The sequence below is a fragment of the Pristiophorus japonicus genome, chromosome 25, assembly GCF_044704955.1.
Source record: "Pristiophorus japonicus isolate sPriJap1 chromosome 25, sPriJap1.hap1, whole genome shotgun sequence".
NCBI classification, from domain to species: domain Eukaryota; kingdom Metazoa; phylum Chordata; class Chondrichthyes; family Pristiophoridae; genus Pristiophorus; species Pristiophorus japonicus.
The window spans coordinates 18439288-18458956 of NC_092001.1; positions in this window are offsets into that span (position 1 = coordinate 18439288).

Here is a 19669-nt window from a genome sequence, read left to right on the forward strand (position 1 = left end):
CAGTGTTTAAGACCTTCAGTTGTTGTACTCAATCTTGAGTACAGAAGTTTGGAAACTAACGGATCAAAAGATGAGGAGCCGTTCCTCGAGCTTACATTGAGTTTAATTTCACCAAAAACATCGATTTCAGTAGGGGAGTGCGCCGGAGAATGAAAGTAACTTGTCACTGGCTGCTCAGTGTCAAGCTTGCCGCCTGAACCAAGGTGCCCCACAAAGCGATCACCCAATCCGTGTCTAGTCTTCCCAGTGCAGAGGAGACCACATGGTGAGCAGCGAATACAGAATAACACATTGAACAAAATACAAGTAAAACAAAGTTTTACCTGGAAGGTGTCTTTGGGAGCCTGAGAGTGGGTAGTCAGGAGGTAACAATGCAGGTGTTGCATGTCCTGCGCTTGACTGGGAAGATGTCCTGAGAAGGGAAGGCGCTGCTTAGAATGGCTGCGGAATGGACCAGGATGTCGCGGAAGAAGCAGTCTCTTCAGAATGGGAATGATAAGAGATGGGAAGAAGAGTTTGGTGGTTAAATCACGCTAGAGGAAGCAGACATGGCGGAGTATATCACATTGATTGTGGAGGCTGGTCGGGTGGAAGTTGATTGCAAGGTTACACCCTTATTTTTTGAGTCGAAAGCATGCTACATTCCACTCATATCACGACTCAAATTATTAATATTTACTTTAAAGGGATAACCTTTGTTGGACCAAGGGGTGTTGGACTCTCAGAGAGCCAGTGTAGGCACGATGGGCCGAATAACATATTGCAGCTTCTTCAGAATCTGAAATTTGAATACGCGGTTGCTTTGCTTTATGGGCATGATTCTTTCTTTCGGGATTTTAAAGCTGAGTTTCAAGCAGTCCCGATTCACACCGCGGACGAACGAGGCTCAATTTTAGTCACAAATTAGCTTTTCAACACCGATCGATATTCCAGAAAACATAAATATTTTAAATAAAATTTACGTAATCTCGTGCGATTTTCCCACGTCTACTGAAATTCCAGATCTGCACAGGAGCGATATGAAATTCAACTTACTCAGTAAGGTTAAATGTTTCTAGCTGTATTCGTCTCTGTGTCTCATTGAATGTCTTATACTCATTTTCGATTACCGCCAATGCAGCACCTTGACATTTGGCTTTCTGTATTGATGAGCTTGCTGATTTGGGAGAAACTTACATTTATCTTCAAACCTCTATCCTCATGAAACATCGACTGCCGAGAATATCAGTCAGGCTTGTTTTTTCTAGCGCTGAAAAGATGTGAGAATTTGGCTTTTGTATTGGTCCCATGATTCCGAATACAAACCGTACAGGGTACTGTATTGGCCGGAATCAAACCGGCTTGACCAGGCTTCCTGTGCTGAGTAAATGGGTTGCGGACCATATCTTTCCTTTCGGCATTTTACAACCTTCCGGTCTCAAAAGTAATTTCAATAAATCGGAGCTTAACCAGTGCTCCCGCTCTCGGGCATCAGATGCAGGAAATATTCTGCTGTTCCCACAAACACCTTCTCTGGAGCATCTTTTGTTTCTTTACTGCACTATTACCATCCATGTTAGTGCGCATTAAATTCAGGAATATTGAGAAGATAAATCTCTCCCATAACAGTAAAGTCAATATTGGGCATTGGCTCAATATGTTGGAAATATAACAGGTACTGAATAATACCAGTATAGTCACAAGAGAAATCTCTCCTATCTGAAAAATGTATCATTATCCGGTCATGGACTGTGCATATTGGAAAGTGAACGTTTAATGAGTGTTGAGCAATTATATTCATAGAATGAAATCATCCCATGTTGGGAAATGGCTGTGTATATTGGAAGTTCAGTGGGCACTGTGTGTTAGAGAGAGCACATGGAGAGGAAAAATCTCTCATACATCAGTAAAGTATCAGAATTGAGTATGGGTTAGTTATACTGGAAATATAAAGGTTACTGATGTACAAAATGTAATACAAATTATTATGAGCACATAAACTACCATTCGGCCAATCAGGTCAGTGTCTATGTTTATGCTCCTCAAGGGCCTGCTTCCTCCCATCTGCATCAAACCCCTTCAATGTCAGCACTCGTATGCGTGTATATACTTCCTTGAATGCATCTATTTATTTCGGTCTTCCCCTGTTTGTCTCCTCTTAGGCACTCGCTCGGAGTCGAGGATGACTTGCTTCCTCACAATATTTTTTCTCCGGTGAGTGATGAGTCAATGCGAGAACCACAGTCTTTGTCAGCAGTTGGGCAGGCGGTGGTAGAAAGGACGGAAGGGTGTGGTGCTTGGGTTGTCGTGGGCTTCTTCCCCTGTTTGTGCTTGGCTTCTGTGTGATTCCAGCGAAGAGACATGAGGTGTTTGACGCCTTCCCAAATGTTTCTGCCTCACTTTGAGCCGTCTTAGTCCAAAGATTCCCAGATGTCGGTGGGAATGTAATAATTTTTCAAGGCTGTTTTGAGAATGTTCTTGAAGAGTTTCTTATGCCACCATGGACTCGCTTGCCCTGTTGGTGCTCTGAGTAGAACACCTTATTGTGGCAGATTAATATCAGACATGAGGACGAAGTCACTTGTCCATCAGAGCTGATGGAGTGTGGTCAATGCTTCCATGCTGTAGATGTTTGTCTGAGCGAGTATTCTGCCGTTGCTGTTCCTCTGCTGCCAATATATTTGCAGGAACTTGCCGATGAAGCATTTTTGCTACTTCTCCAGTGATTTGAAGTGCCTGCTCTATAAAGGCTATGCCTGTGAAGTATGCAGGAGGGGGAACATCACTACAGCCCTGCAGGCATTGAGCTTAGTGCCGGACTTCAGATCCTGCTCATTGAACACTCTCTTCCTCAGGTGACAGAACGTTTCACTGGCACACTGAAGGCGGTGTTGGACTTTGTCTTCGACGTCTTCCCTTGTTGACATTAGCGTTCCGATGTATGCAAAATAGTCCACGTTGTCCAAGGCCTCGGCATGGTTCTTGATAATAAGATGGCTGGATTGTATGGCGGTGCAGGTTGGTCGAAAACCTATGTCTTATGGATGGTTAATGTAAGGCCCATGCCCTCGTACGCTTCGCTGCTGGTATTGAAAAAGGTATGGAGTTCGACCTTCCACTGTGCACAGACGCAAGCATCCTCTGCATATTATAATTAAATCGCAGATGGTGGGACGACCTTGGATCTGGACTGCAGGTGATGGAGTTTGAACAATTTCACAATTATTCTGTAGATTAGCTCAAAAGTAGGGGAGAGCATATTGAGAGTCAGATGGATCATTGCAGAAAGGACGATCTAGAAGAGCGTTGTTATGTGGACTCAACCTTGCTTGACCCCGGTTCGCACATGTGTGATGGATCCGTTGTTCAGCATTATGGCTTGCATGTCATCGTGAAGCAGGTGGTGGATAATGAAAACAATTTGAGAGCAGCTGAAGTTGAAGAGGACAATCCATAATCCCTCACCTGTGACGGTGTCGAAGGCCTTTTTGAGGTCAAAGTAGGTCCTGTCCAGTGTTTGATGCTGCTCCCAGCCTTTTTCTTTAATTTGGCACGCAGTGATGATCATGACCACTGTGCCCCTTCGTGGGCTGAATCAGCACCACGAGTCTTCAGTCACTTGGAGAATTTGATTGAGGAGGATTCTTCGGATGACTTTCCCTTGGGCAGACAGCAGGTAAACTCCTCTGTAAATGCAGCTATAGGACTTATCACCTCTCTTGAGGAAGGCAATGATTACAACTTCTCCGAGATCCCCTGGCTTGCTCTCCGCATTGCAAATGAGTGAAATTATTTCATGCATTCGCGCCAACAGATATTCCCCGCCATTCTTAATGCAGCAGCTGGGAATCCATGTGCTAACGATACCTTGTTGTTCTCCAATTATCGGATGGCCTTTGGAACCTCATGCCGGGCTGTGGTTATGCTGAGTTCGAGGTGGGTAGCATGCTGTCGGATGGAATCGAGGACACTTATTTCGAAGAGAGAGTCTCTGTTAAGAGATCTTGAAATACGCCTTCCAGCGGGCACTTACTGCTTCTCTGTCCTTGATAAGTACGGTTCCGATCCTGGCCCTCATTGAGGTGCAAACTTCATTGCTTGGTCCGTAGTTGGTCTTGACTGCGCCAATGAATCCATGCACACCATGTTTATCAGGAAGTTGCTTGATCTCCTGTGTTATTTCTCTTCTTCATCTGTTCATGACATCGCTAGTTTTATCTTGGACCTCGGCCTCCAGATGTCTAAATAATTGCGTTCTTGCTCTCGAGTTTTGCATCTGCTTCCAGTTCAACAATGCCTTGCATTTGTGGTGTGGCTTATTAGCTCCTGGATTTCCTGCTTATTCTTGTCGAACCAGTCTTAATTTTTCCTGGTGGATTTACCAAGCGTCTCGACACAGGTGTTAAGTAGAGAGGCCTTGAACGCAGACCAAGCACTACGGACACTTTGTGCCTCCGGTTGACTGGAATTCCTGAAGTTGGTTGTGGGGCGTTGTCTGAATAGGGCTTCCTTAGTAGAGTATTTGAGTGGTCAAGCTTTGGTTTTCCTGCGCCAGCGTTTCTGTTCACGCTGCTGTTTTGAGTCTACATTAATTAAGTAACAGAGTGGATTAGCTGTGGCCCATCCAGCAGTTACCAGCTCCTGTTATGGCGTGGGTAATGTGGACGTCGATGCAATCCATCGCCCAGACGATGACACAGTCATTTTGTTGGAACAATAACCCACCAACCCGGTGAAAGAATTGAAACACAGCAGCTTCGGAATCAAGTTATGCCGATTGGTCAATAGCGGATTTTTATATATATTCTTTTGCTGCATTGAGCAATTATAACAGTCAGATTTCATAAGATCGAGAACTGAACTGATTCAGAATGAACATAGACTCAGTCTGGCCGATGTATCCAGCACCGGGATTCCATCGCAAATGGAGCAGCGTCACAGACCGTGATATGACGGGCTGAAACCAAAACATTAGATTTTTCTTTGCGCAGTGCTTCATGTAACTTTTTAAATGTAATTTGTTTATTGAAATTCATTAGTAAAACCAGGGATCGGGATTGACCTGGTTCGGACCCGCGTCTTCTCTGCTCCATATTTAAACAGCTGCTCCTCACTGCACCCTCCTATATACAGGTTCTGAGGGATCATCATGGACCTGAAACATAAACTGTGTTTTGCTCCCCACGGATATTGCCTGACCGTCTGTGAATTGTCAGCATGTCCTGTTTCTACCCTTCCTATAGATGAGGTTGCACTTGTCGGCTTTGGACCTTGTGCTGCAATGGTAGTGATTCTGATTCCAGATCAGACAATGGGTTCCATGCACGTCTACATCGCACGTTTTCATTGGGCCAGCATCACTTTGAAAAAAGAACTATCCATTGTTGGTGAAATAAATATTCTCAGAATCAAATGATCTGTTCCTATCAATTTACGCACACAGTTATTTTTTAATTTATGGTTTATATTTCAACAATATATAAGGCATGTGTTACGTTCATTGTTTGCACAATAACCATGTCTCCCGCGTGTCAGGTGAGTATTCTTCCCCTGAATCAGCAAAGCTTACCTTGTTTTTGTCGTGTACAGAAGAACTCCACGAGTCTGAGTACAGGGAGCTAAACTTAGTGTGTCCTTTGACTCCTTTATTACAACTCCAGAGTGTGTAAGCAACATGCCAGACAACATGTTATACTGGCCCTGCACGTGTGTGCAGGGGACCATTCGGACACCAAAATTCGCGCCCTCTGGTGGCAAGTATTACATCGTTATATGCATAACATCACTCCCACCTTCGGTACAAGTTAATTACAAGTTGAGGTGATCCAGAGCATTTCGCCCCCTGGTTTATTGTCTAAGTTCAAACCCTGGCCCGTGTGAGTTGGACAGAGAATTTCTGCGCTGCAACGCGGCTGCTCTGACCGGACTGTCAGGAACGGTGGATTCATCCTCGTGATTGCCAACGAGTTCGATTGCTGGTTGTGTGTGGTTTGGTGGATCGTCGATGGTGATGTCCTCTTCAAGTCGTACCTGGCTGTCAGTAAGTCGCAAATTGGTCTGATCTAAATGCTTTCTGCACGTTTCAGTAATTAAAAGTTTGAGTATAAACACCCTATTCCCTTCCTTGGCAAAAATAGTGCCAGCAATCCACTTGGAACCATGGCCGTAATTCAAGACAAATCGAGGGTCGTTTACATCAATGTCACGTGAAACAGCCACGTGTTCGTGGTACATGTTCTGCCGGTGTCGCCGGGTTTGCAAGTGATAAATTAGATCCAGGTGGACTAGAGAGAGCCTGTTTTTCTTTGTATTCTTCATTAACAATTCTTTATTGCAACTCCAGAGTGCCGAAACAGCATGGCAGCCAATCTTGTATACTGGCCCTGCCCTTGTCTGAAGATGACCACTAGGAATCAAGCAGTCGCGTCCTCTGATGTCAAGTATAACATAGTTACATACATAGCAGCTTTTGTATTTAATCTTCGAGCCAGCGCAATTAATGATTGCATTTGTTTTAATACAAAGTGAAGCAAAATTATGCACAGCAAAGTATTTCAGATGCTAAAAAATAATTTCTTCAGCAACTGCTCGAAAACCTCACAGGTCCAGAACAAGGCACTGCCAATCAGGTCTGCTCCTGCTTTGTAAACAGCCTCTCCTCTCTGCTCCCGCTCTGTAACCAGCCGATCGTCTCTGCTCCCGCTCTTTGAACTTCCGCTCATCATGCTCTGCCTCTTGACAACCCCTACTTGTGTAACACATCCAATGAGACACAGAGCCGCAGACACAACACCCGGAATCCAATATCTTTACTCAATTGGTTGGTTTTAACGTTGCTCCTGTGAAGCTGTGTGATTTCGGACGATATACAAAATACGTGCAAATTCATACATTTCAATTTAAATTATTAATCTTTTCTGCAGTGCCTTTCGGCTGTGAAAATGTGATTTTTGACTAAACCCTTGAGACAATAGTCAAGGAATTGCATCCAGGATCTGTCGCATTTCAAAGCTGAAAATCCCAAAGTGAGAATCAAATCGGATGACCAACGAGCCTCCGATAAAAAGAGACAACGCAACTCATTACGTATTCAAATCTCATATTCTGTCGGTAAAGATTTAAATTTAAAGCCCAGCCTATCAAAATAGTCCCACTCCCCATAATCCTACATTTTTTTTCCTTTTAATGTAAATATTAGTCATTTGTGAAATGACATGAGCTGAGTATAGCATATTTGGAGCAACAGTTGAATGTGGACATTAAGCTTAAGCGATGAACAAAAAAAACTGAATCATTAAACGTTGAAGGCAGTAACAACGAGGATTATATTCGCATCCGCGCATTTGCGCACAATGTTTTAGCAGACCTTTGCCTGAACCAGTCGGCCACCATGTTTTGCTGCAAGAGTGTAATCAGTTTCTCAGCTTTCTGATTTTTGCATCCAAACAGCAATCTTTAGGGAAAAACAGAACTCAACGCTTGTCCTGCCCATGCTCCAAGTTGCAATAATGTTGAAAGAATACAACTAGAGTCTGTCAGTAAAAGTCCTTTTCTTACTTAAGGTGAGGCAGCGCCAGAAATGTTATGTAGTGAAAGAGTTTCAATGCAGAGAAAAATAAAAGATTGACTGGGGGAATTAAATGCCCGTGACAGAACTTCTTTGGTATTGAAGTCAGGCGCCTTTTCCATTAACCCACGCAGCCACTGCTGCCGCCATTACAGTTATTGAAGGGAGCATTTTCAGGAAAGGGCTATTGTTTCTGGAAGGCAGAAAAAGTTGAGAAAACAGGTTCGTTTGAAAGAGTATACATGTTTCTACTGTCAAAAAAATAATACGTGTTTAAGAAAATAAAGATTGATGTGCTGCTCTGTTCTATCAACAGTTGCCGGAGAGGACAAAAGATAAAAAGTAAACTGTACCATAACTCGGATTTGAACCGAGGTTGCTGCAGCCATAACGGAGACTACTAACTATTATACGATCACGGCACCCTACATCAGTTACTGCAAGTTTGTTCTGACAAAAATACAGTCATAAACAGCACTGCTGGATTATTATTGATCAAGCAAAAATTAGTCCCACCAGAAATTATGGCACCGGTGGAATTACACCGACACCCCGCAGCGATTGGAGTGTCAATCCAGAATGGAAACTGTTGCTGTGGTAGTTACATTTAAAAACCCTTTCACGCGGGAAGAATTTCGCCCATTTTGCGTAGTGAAAATAAATTAGGCCGTATTAATGGTTGAACCCAAGACTGTCGTGTTAATTAGACAAATGCTTTGACCACTTAAGCCACGGAGACAAACCACAACTTTACCGGCTCGCCTTCACTGACTAATTTCAGTCAGCTACCTGTCACTGCCTTTTGGATTCGGAGGCTGTTTTGGATCTAACCATCTCTCTTGTCTATTCTGCCATCTGACTCGATTCTGCAGCTACCTCTCGCTGTGTTTATCTCAGTTGCAATCTGTGGTTTGATGCTGAAGGAATTCCAAAGTTTCTTTCTACAATGAACAAAATGAAAACGTAAGAACATAAGAAATTAGGGCAGGAGTAGTTCGTTTGACCACTCCAGGCAGCTCCGACATTCAATAAGATTATGGCTGCTCTGCTCACGGACTCAGCTCCACTTCCCTGCCCGCTCTCGATAATCCTTTAAACAATTAACACTCAAAATTCTTTCTATCTCCGAATTAAATATATTCAATGACCCAGCCTCCACAGCTCTCTGAGGCAGCGAATTCCTCAGATGCACTAACCACTGAAATACGACATTTCTCCTCACCTCAGTTTTAAATGGGCGGGCTCTGATTCAAAGATTATGCCATCTAGATCTAGTCTGCCCTATCATTCGAAACATCCTCTCTACTTCCACCTTGCCAAGCCCCCACTTAATCTCATATGTTTCGATATGCTCACCTCTCATTCTTCTGAATTCCATAGAGTAGAGGCCCACACGACTCATATTTTCCACATATGTCAACCTCCTCATCTCTGGAATCAACCTTTTGTAATTTTTCTGAACTGCCTCCAAAACGAGTATATCCTTTCGTACATATGGAAAACAAAACTGCACGCATTATTCCAGGTGTGGCCTCACAAATACCCTGTACAACTGTAGCATGACATCCCAGCCTTTATACTCCAATCGCCTTTGCAAGAAAGGCCAAGATTCCATTGGCCTTCCTGATCACTTGCTGTACCTGCACACTACGCTTTTTGTGTTTCATGCACAAGTACCCCCAGTTCCGCATGTACAGCAGCACTTTGCAAACATTCTACATTTAAATAATAAATAGCTCTTAATTTTTGCTGCCCTCATAATTTCCAACATTATACTCCATCTGCCCACTCACTTAGCTTGTCTATTTCCTTTTGCAGATTTTTAGTGTGCTCTTCATGCATTGCTTTTCCTCCCATCTTTGTATCGTCGGCAAACTTAGCAACGTTACACTCGCTACTTTCCTCCAAGTTGTTCATATAGATTGTAAATAGTTTGAGCCCAGCACTGACCCGTGCATCACCCTCCTGGTTACAGATTGCCATCCTGAGAATGAACCATTTATTCCTACTCTGTGTTTTCTGCTGATTAGGCTATCCTCTATTAATGCTAGTATATTACCGCCTAGCACGTGAATCATTATCTTGTGCAGTAATATTTTACATCGCAGGTTGTGAAAGGCTTTCTACAATTGCAGATACACCACATCCATTGGTTCCCTTTCATCCACCCTGTTCCTTACGTCCTCAAAGAATTCTAGCCAATGTGCAAAAAATGAATTCCCCTGCTTTAATCCATGCTGACTCTGCCTGACCTAATTTTGCTTTTCCAGATTTCCTGCTGCTTCTTATTTAATAATGGACTTCAACATCTTCCCATCCACAGAAGTTAGGCTAACTGGTCTATAGTTATTTGCGTTTTTATCGGCCTCCTTTTTTAAATAGGGGTGTTATATTTGTTGTTTTCCAATCTGCTGGGACCATCCCAGGATCCAGGGACTGTTGGTAAATCACAACCAATTCATCCACAATTCCTGCCGCTACTTCCCTAAAGACCTTAGGATGCAAGCCATGGGGTGCATAGGACTTTTCTGCCTGTAGTCCCATTAGCTTACTTAGTGCCACAACATTACTGATTTTGATTGTGTTCAGTTCCTTCCCACCTATAGCCCCTTGACTATCCATTGTTGACATATTATTAGTGTCCACTACCGTAAATAATAAAACACAATGTTGTTCAGAGTTTCTGCCATCTCGTTGTTTCCCATTACTAATTCTCCGGTCTCGTCCATTTCGGAACCAACATTTAGACTAGCCACAATTTTCATTTTTATATATGTATAGAAACTCTTGCTATGTGTTTTTTATATTTCGGGTTAGTTTACTTTCATAGGCTATCTTCCCATTCTTAATCATTTTTTTGTAATTCTTTGTTGGCTTTTAAACGCTTTCCAATCTTCTGCCTCCCACTAGTTTTGGCCATATTGATGTCCTTATTTTGAATTTGATACCGTCCTTTATTTCATTAGTTCGACATGGAAGGCTATAGTTTCGCTTTCGCCGTTTCCTCCTCAGTGGAATTATATTTTTCTTGAGAGTTGTGAAATATCTCATTTTATGCACACCGCTATTCATCAACCATTCATCAATCTAATGATTTGACTTGTGGTTTGGTTTTATAAAGTTAAAATGTAATTAACTAGCGTATCTCGGGCAAGACTCGAACCTGCAAACTTTTGATAATATTCTGATTTGCACAAGAATCACACACCTTATTATTTAAGTCACATCGTATCTGCAATTAACATTCATGTAATGACGATAATGATAGATTACCGCCCCTGATTGTATTTATTTCAGTTCCATTATGTACACTCCAACAGCGGATGTGAACCATTCACTGAATGAAATACGAAAAGTTCGAAAGTCGAACCACAATCAAAGCGTTTCCTCACCGCCTCCTTTCCTGCTTTTCTGCTGCCCTTGGGCTATCTCTTTTAATCTTGACCTCCACGTAAAACCTCCTAATTCAATTTAATTAATCCACAGCTGAGGCTCTTAATCTAAGCCGCAGATGGCATTTCACCAACTCACTCCCCATTCAGTGCCAAACTTTTGCTCCCGAGCTGCCTCCTTGAGGAATGTCCCCCATCCGTAACATCGCCCGACACCGCCGCTGCCGTCACCCATCAGCTGCTGAAATCCTGACCATGCCTTCGTTATTTCTGACTTGTCAACTCCAACGCACTCCTGACTGGTCTCCCACGATCTACCCTATGTAAACTTGAGGTTGTCCCAAAATTCTCTGTCCCAAAACTCGCATCAATCCCATTCACCCAGCACCTGATGGTGGCTCACCGATATTGGCTCGTGCTGAAGCAATGCTTGGATTTCAAAATTTTCATTGTTGTTTTCACTTCTCGTCATGGCCTCGCCCCTCCCAATGTCATTAATATCCTCGATCCCCATAACCACTGAAGATATAGGCACTCTTCTAATTCTGCCATCTTGTGTATCCCTGATTATAATCGTTCAACAATCGCTGGTCATCCCTTCAGCTGCCTGAGCCCTAATCTCTGGAATTCCTAGCAAAACCTCTCCATCTATTTCCACTACTTTAGGACGCTTTGAAACCTAGCTCTGTGCAAAGCTTTTGCTCATCTATTCTTATATCTCCTGATGTGGCTCGATATCAAATTATCGTTTTATACCATAAGAACATAAAAAATAGGAGAAAAAGTAGGCCATTGGGCCCCGCGAGCCCACACTGTCAATGTGTTTGATCATGGCTCATCTGGTCATGGACTAAGCTGTACTTCCTATCACGCACACTGTAATCCTTTGCCCTCTTATCGCTCAAAAATATGTCCATCCACGCCTTAAATATATATGATGAACAAACCTTCACAGTTCTCTCGATCAGAAAATTCCTCAGATTTACAACCCGCAAAGGAAAAAAACATTGATCTCAATTTTAAGTGGGAGGTTCTTTATTCTGAGACTATGTCCCCTCGTTTTAGTTTCCCCGATGAGTGGAAATATCCTCTCTGCATCACCTTTTCGAGCCCTCTCATTTTCTTACAAATTTCAATATCATCATCTCTCATTCTTCTGAACTGCAATCAGTATAGGTCCAACCTACTCAGCCTGTCTTCATAAGTCAACGTTCTCATCTCCGAAATCATTCTGGTGAACCTTCTCTGTACAGCCTCCAATGCAAGTATATCTTTGTAAGTAAGGATACCAAAACTCTATGCAGTCCTCCTGGGGTAGCCTCACTAATACCCTGCAAATGTGTAGCGGGACTTCACTGCTTTTATACTTCATCCTTCTTGCAATAAAGACCAACAAATCATTTGCGCTCCTGATTAATTGCTGTACCTGAATACTAACTTTTTGTGTTTCATGCACACAGCTCCCCAGGTCTCTCTGTACTACAGCAGGTTGCAATTTTTCTCAAATTAAATTATAATTTGCTTACCTAGTATTTCTGTCAAATTGGATAATCTCACAATATCCCACATGATTCGCCACCTGCCAAAGGTTTGCCCACTCATTAGACTGTCTATCTCCCTTTGCAGATGTTTTATATCCTCCTCACAATTTGCGTTCCACACCATCTTGGTATCATCAGCAAACTTGGCTAAATTACACTCGGTCTCTTCATCTAAGTCATCAATACAGACTGTAAATAGTTGAAGACTCAGTACCCTGACCCTGCGGCACCCCACTAGTCATGTATATACTCAAAGACTGAGCCTCCACAGACCTCTGGGGTAAATAATTCAAAAGATTCACCACCCTCTGATTGTAAACGTTTATCTTGATTTCTGTCCTAAAGGGCAGATCTTTTATTCTGAGAGAGTGCCCGCTGGTTCTCGACTCCTATGACAGAGTAAACGTCCTCTTTGCATTTGTGCTGTCAAGTACTGTAAGAATGTCGTATATTTCAATGAGTTCACCTCACATTATTCTAAATTCGAGCGAATATTTTCCTGGTCTACTCAATTTCTTCTCATCGAACTATCGCAACATCCCAGGAATCAGTCTGGCGAACCTTCCTTCCTCCCTCTCTATCCTTCCTGAGGATATGAGACCCCAACTGTACACATTCCTTGCACTGCAAACAAATCAACGGCTGTGAACCGTTCACTGATTGAGAAACGAGAATTCCAAAGTTAATCTCCATTCCGTGCACATCCTCCTCGACAGCTTTTCTGCTGCCGTCAGGAAGTTGCTTTGCTTCTTGAATTCCTTCCAAATCCTCCTCAATCCCATAACTTAAATCACAGTCCATTAAACTAAACCGCTGACTGCATGCAACCAAATCCTTCCTCGTGGCTGCCAACCTTTTACCTCTGAGTTATGGAGTATCCCACGTGCATAACATCAGCCATCTCAACCCTTGCCTCAGCGCGTCTGCTACTGAAATCCTTATCCATAAATTTGTTGCCTGGACTGGACTATTCCAATGCACTCCTGGGTGGCCACCCACTTTCTACACTATGAAAACTTGTGCTCATCCACAAAATAGACAGCCTGTGTCCTAACTGGCACCAAGCCCGTTCACCCATCGCCCCTGTGCTCACTGAACTACATTCACTCCCGGTTCAGCAACTCATCGATTATAAAATCTCATCCTTGCTTTCAAACCGCTCCATTTCCTCGCCCCTCCCTATCTCTGTCTGCTCCTCCAGCTCCATAAATCCCTGACAAATCTTCACTCCTCTAATCCTGTCTCGTTGAGCGCCGGTGATTATAATCACTCAACCATTCGTGACAGTATCTTCAGCTGCCTGGGCTCTTAGCTCTAGAATTTCCTTACGAAATCTCTGAACCTTTCTAACTCTTTCTCCTCATAGAATAATATAAATAATACAACACTGAAGGAAACCATTTGTCCCATTGTGTCTCTACCCGCCGACAAATAGCTAACCAGCCAGTCCCGACCTCCAACACGAGGACCGTAGGCCTGTAGGATACGGTTCTTTAAGTGCACTTCCAAGTACGTTATAAATAATGGTGTGGGTTTCTGCGTCTACCATCCTTTCAGCTAGTGAGGTCCAGACACCCATCATCACCTGGATAAATTTATTCCCCTTATCTCCTCTCTAATCATGATACCAACTCCTTTGCCTCGATGCATCTGGTTTTTGACCACACACCTAAGGCAAATGTTCTTTCTAATGTCCTTGCTACCCATTCTATCTAGGGCCCTCGTATTTCATGCACCTCAATTCAATCTTCCAACAGCCTCGTCAATTCCAATTTAAATAAAACATGGTTCAGCCAATCTTTCCTCATAGCTTCAATTTTCCAGTCTATGCAACATCCTCGTAATGTCCACTGTGCCCTCTCGAGTGCAATCAAATATTTCCTGTAATCTCGTGAGCAGAACTGCAGCAATACTCTAGCTGCGCCTTAACAATTGTTTTGCAATTGTTCCATAACTTCCCTGCTCTTACATTCTATCCCTCGGCTCATAAAGTAAAGGATTCCATGTGCCTTTTGAACTACATAATCGACCTATCCTCTAAATTTAAAGATCTGAGGACATACACTCGAAGGTCCCTTTGTTCTTGAAGAAATCGCAGTATCCTGCTATTTTGTGTGAATTCGCTTGCCTTGTTGCACCTCCCCGATTGTATTAGCTCACACTTCCCTGGATCGATTGCCATGTTTCTCTTTTCCACCCAACTGACTGATCAATCGATATTTTCCTGCAGTCTAAACTTCCTTCCTCACTGTCAAACACACAGACAATTTTTTTAAATCATTTTTGAACATTTTTACCATGCTCCCTACATTTTTGTCTCAATAATTAATGTAAACTGCAGAAAACCAGGGACTGAGCACTGAACCGTACCATTGGAAAGAGCCTTCTATTCGCATCAACTATTTTCTTTCTGCCACTGAGCCAATTTTCGATCCGATTTCCAACACTCGCTTAAATCCCATGGTCGTTAGCTTTTTTGATCAGCCTGGCGTGTGAGACTTTGTAAAAAGTCTTGTTAAAATCCTTGTCGATTACTTCAAATTCACTCCACGTATCGTACCTCTATGTTACCTCCTCAAACAATTCAATGAACTATGTCAGACACGATCTTCCCTCAACAATTCGATGCTTACTGTTCATTTGAATCAATGTCTTTCAAAATGAAGGTTTGTACTGTCCCTCAGCGTTGAATCCAATAATTTCCCCACAACCAGGATGACGCTAACTGTCTTTAATTATTCGCTGTTTCACTTTATCCCTTTTTAAATAATGATACAACGTTAGCTGTTAGCAATGTTTTTTTACTTCTACTGCAGCAAGGGAGGTTGCTCAAATGATGGTTAGAACCTCCGCAATTTCGCCACTACCTTCTTTTAATAGCCTAGGATATATTTCATTGCGTCCTGGAGATTTATTTACATTCGTAGATGCCAAACCCCTCAATCATTGCTTCCTTACTATGTTTATCCCATCCAATATTACATTCCAATCTTCCTTACCTTTAACGCTAGCATCGTCGCCCTCCTTTATTAAACCGCTGCAATACTTTTGTTAAATACCATTTCCACATACTCCACATCCACACATAGATTACCATTTTGGTCGCTAAATGCCCTATTCTGCCATTCGTTATCCTCTTGTTATTTATGCAATTGTGAAATATCTCCGTGTTTTCTTTAATTCAAAGTGCAAGTATTTTTCATGTTTTCGCTTTTCTTTCCAAAATTCATTTTTAATTTCACCTCGAGGCTTTCTGCAGTACTGGGATCTCGGTTGCTGATATAAGCTTCCTCTCTTAGCCTTATATTTCACTGTATGCACCTTATTATCGAGACGGCTCTAGATTTGGCACATGTTGCAGTTTTTCTTTCCAGGAAAATGTTGACACTGAACTTGTATCTCCTTCTTGAATACCTCCCATTGCTCTGACACTGATTTACCTTCAGTGGGCTGTTTCACGTCCACTTTTTCTATTCAACGAATCATGAAATCACAGAAATTTACAGCACAGAAGGAGGCCATTTCTGCCCGTCGTGTTTGCACTGTCCAATAAAGAGCTATCCAGCCTAATCCCACTTTCCAACTCTTGGTCCACAGCTCTGTAGGTTACGGCACTTCAAATAGACATCAAAGTACTTTCTAAATATGGTGACCATTTTTGCACCTACCATCCTTTCAGCCAATGCGTTCCAAGCCCCCCTCCCCCAATCGGCGCCACAAATATCTGTGTGAAGAAATTTCCTCTCACTCCGCTCTAAACCTCCTACCAATTAATTTAAAGCTAGGCCTCCTGGTAGCTGACAGCCTCTGATAAGGAAAAAGGTCCTTCCTCTCCCCTTTATCTCGGCACCACATAATTAAACAACTTAAAATTCTCCCCTCAGCCTCCTGCGTTCTGGAGAAAATAAACCCAGCGTGTCTAATCTTTCCCCATAGCTAAAATTCTCCATTCCAGGCCACATCTAGGTAAATCTCCTATATACCCTGTCTCGTGCAATCACGTGTTTATTGTAATATGGTGACCAGAACTTCACGCAGTACTCTATCTGTGACCTGCCTAGTGCTTTCCACAGTTCAAGAATAACTTCCCTGCTCTTGTAGTCTATGCCTACGCTATTAAGGAAAGAATTTCGGATGCCTTCTTTACGCCTTTTTCTGCCTGTGCTGCTACATTCATGGGAATGTGGATATGCATTCAACATTCCCTATGTTACTGTACACTTCTCACTGCCCAACCATTTAATGTGTATTCCTTTGTATTGTTAACCATCTCCAAATACATAACATAATACCACTCCGTATTACATTTCATTCACCATAATTTTGCTCAGGTGAACAATTCATTGATACCTAGCTGCATTCAGGATCTTTCTTCTTCATTATCATCCACACAGCCAATGGTTGTGTCATCTGAAATCTTTTTAATCATAACCCCTTCATTCAGGTCTAAATCATTGATATATACGACAAAAAGGAATGTACCTTCGACTGAGCCACGAGGATCCCCACTCGAACAGCCTTCCAGTTGTGAAAACATCTATTTCTCTTTGCTTCCTGCCTCCAGGAAAATTATGGATCCACCTTGCCAATTTGCATTGGATTCCAAGGGCTTTTACGTTAGTTATCATTCTGCCATAAGTAACCTTGTCAAAAGCCTTGCTAAGATTCATATACACTACATAAAATGCACTACCATTACGGACAATCCTTGTCAGAAAATGTAATCAATTTCGTCACACACGACCTTCCCTGAAAACATCTATGCTGACTGTGCTTGATCAAACCGAGCCTTTGTAATGAATATTTTTCCTGTTCCTCAAACATTTTTCTAATAATCTTTCCATAACCGAGGTTAGGCTGACTGTTCTGTAATTGATCATCGATCCCATTAACCCTTTTTCAACAAAGATACGACTTAGCAGTCCTCCAGTCTTCTGGCGCCACAACTGCAGCCAGAGAATTATGATTGTCAGACCCTCTGCTATTTCCTCTTTTGCTTTTCTTAATAGCCTGGGTACATTTCACGTGGCTCTGTGGATTTTTCCACTTTCAAAGCTGTTAAACCCCATAATACTTCCTCGATTACTATGTCTATTTAACTTAATATTTCTCGTTCCTCCTCCCCAATTGCAACGTCTGCATCGCCGCACACTTCTGTGAAAACAGATGGAAAGTATTTTTGAAGATCCATAAATTAATATTCCACCTCCACTCATAGATTATTTAACGGTCTCTAATGAGCCCTATTCTTTCTTTAGATCTCCTCTTGCTCTTAATGTATTTTTAAATTTTTGGGTTTTCTTTGAATTTACTTGAAAAATATTTTCATGCTCTCACTTTGCTTTAATAATTTCCTTTTTAATTTCACCTTTGCACTTCCTATAATCTTCTAGAGTTTCTGAAGCAGTGATGCATCGCTATGGCATAAGCCCCCATATTTTCTTTTATTCTACCCGGTAAGCCACTTAGCATCCAGGGCGGCTCTGGATTTGCTCGTCCCACCCTCTTTCTTAAAGGGAACGTACTTGCTCTGAACCCTGAGGATCTGCTCCTTGAATGTCTCCAATGCTCTGACACAGTTTTGCCTTCAATTATCTATTTCCAGTAAACATTGGCTAAATCCTATCTCTGCTTAACAGAATTGGCTTTTCCCCAAATGAGATTATTGATTCCGTGACTAAATTTGTATTTTTCCAGAACTACTCTAAATCTAACTGAATTATGATCATTCGTACCAAAATTCTCTCCCACTGATACCGCTTCCACCCACTCAGCTTCATTAGATAAAACTATATCAGAATCGCCCCCTCCCTTCTTTGGCTTGCAAAATAATGGCTATGTTATGTTCTTACGTTCTAATAATGATCTCCTGAATGGATTTTACGAATTCCGTCCCTCTATGTGTTTCGCACAAATTATATCCCAGTTAAAATTATTGTAGTTGAAAACGACTTCTATTCCTCCCCTATAACTTTGCCAACAATGTTGCTCTTCTCTCTAATTCTGGCTGTTTGGGAGTCTATAGTACACTCCCAGCAGTATGATCGCCGTTGTTATGTTGTTCAATTCATCCCATATGTGTTGAATTGATCATCTATCATGCACAGTAACTCTCCTATGCTGCAAATGCTTTTTTAATCAACACTGCGACCTATCCCCACCCCTCGTTTTTCCCCCTCTCTCTCCTGCCTAAAAACCATCGAAGCATGAATGTTCAGCTAACATATCTGCACTAATTTAATAATCTCTCACAGCTGAACTGAATGCATGGAATGTGCAGTTTTGAGATGAGGTTTCTCCACCGTCAGGGCTGCCAACGGGAGGGAGTGAGAAACACTGTGCAGAGCTTGATTGTGTGCATAACTTTGCAGAGAAATCAGCAAATGCAACAGCGTCATGAGACACTGCATCCTGTTAAATTAAACCACAAATATGAATTATTCAATTTGTTGCAATCATTAATGAAACACGTTTGCAAAATGTTTCCACCCGGTTTCGAACCACGAACCTTTAGCGTGTTAGGCGAATGTGATAACCAGTACACTGCGGAAACGCAATGCTAGCATCAGTATTGGGAACATAACCAGAGCTTTAAGCTCAACATCTGGCCGACACTTCACGAGCTTCCGGAATGAGAATTGAGTTACGGTGCTTTATTTAGCAAGGTTTTGAGTGTGGCAGGAATTGATCCAGTGTTTCTCAGACTTTATACATAGTAACAAGAGTGGCCATTCCTCAGGAAGTGGTTAGAATCTGGAATGCACTACATAAAATGGCGGTGGAGGCAGACTCAATCTTATCTTTGAAAATGGAGTTGGATAATTTCCGAAGGAATACAATTGCACAGCTGTGGGTAACTAACGGGGGTGTGGGGCGAGTTGAGAGTTGGCATGGCCTCGACGGGCCGAATGGACTTCTTCCGTGCTGTAACCATTCCCTTATTCTGTGCTTCCATAAATTAGTGGCACGGTTAATAATGTGCGTGGAAGTTGAATAATGCAAAGGGAAATGGATTGAGTCGGCATTACAAGAGGCATCTGATTCAGAAGATTCGGGCGCGCGAAAAGTCGGGTTTAATGACATTAAAAGCTTCATTTATGTTTTGTGAATTTTCGGTCAGAGAAATGTTTTGGGAAGGAATTTTTTGCTGAAAGGGACTCAGCATTTAATCTTCCTCCTGGATGTTGGCG